This window comes from Dendrobium catenatum, unplaced genomic scaffold, assembly GCF_001605985.2.
Source record: "Dendrobium catenatum unplaced genomic scaffold, ASM160598v2 original_scaffold_123035, whole genome shotgun sequence".
Taxonomy (NCBI): domain Eukaryota; kingdom Viridiplantae; phylum Streptophyta; class Magnoliopsida; order Asparagales; family Orchidaceae; genus Dendrobium; species Dendrobium catenatum.
In genome coordinates, this window is record NW_021441470.1 from 1 (window position 1) to 420 (window position 420).

At 30.5% G+C, this 420-nt stretch overlaps 1 non-coding gene across 1 annotated transcript; it reads right to left on the minus strand.

Moving 5' to 3' along the window:
• Positions 1-105, minus strand: LOC114578702. Its single transcript, XR_003699676.1, has one exon. It is a non-coding gene; the product is annotated as a small nucleolar RNA R71 (small nucleolar RNA).
• Between the last annotated feature and the right edge of the window lie 315 nt (positions 106-420).

Consider the following 420-nt stretch of genomic DNA (forward strand, 5'->3'; position numbering starts at 1 on the left):
ACTTAGGAATGGCATTACTTCTTTTACTCAGTTTGAAGGAGAAAATATTTATGAAAGTTGGGAGAGATTTCAAAAAAATGCTCCAAAGTACCCTCATCATGCTCTACCTGATTGGTTGGAAATTCAAACATATTATAATGTATTTGTAGGATCACTTAGAGCTATCATACATGTTACAATTAGAGGTTCATTAATGCCAAAGTCATTTGAGGAAGCATATGGATTAATAGAGAAAATGGCTACCAATAATTTTTAGTGGCCTACTGATAAAGTGAATCATGAGTGGCAGGAATTTATGAAAATGATGCTTTATATATCTTTATTGCATAAGTTGCAGCAATATCTAAAAAATTGAGTACAATAGGGGTTAATTAGAAATCATATGTGCAATTGAAAGACAAAAGTTTAATTATAGATAAT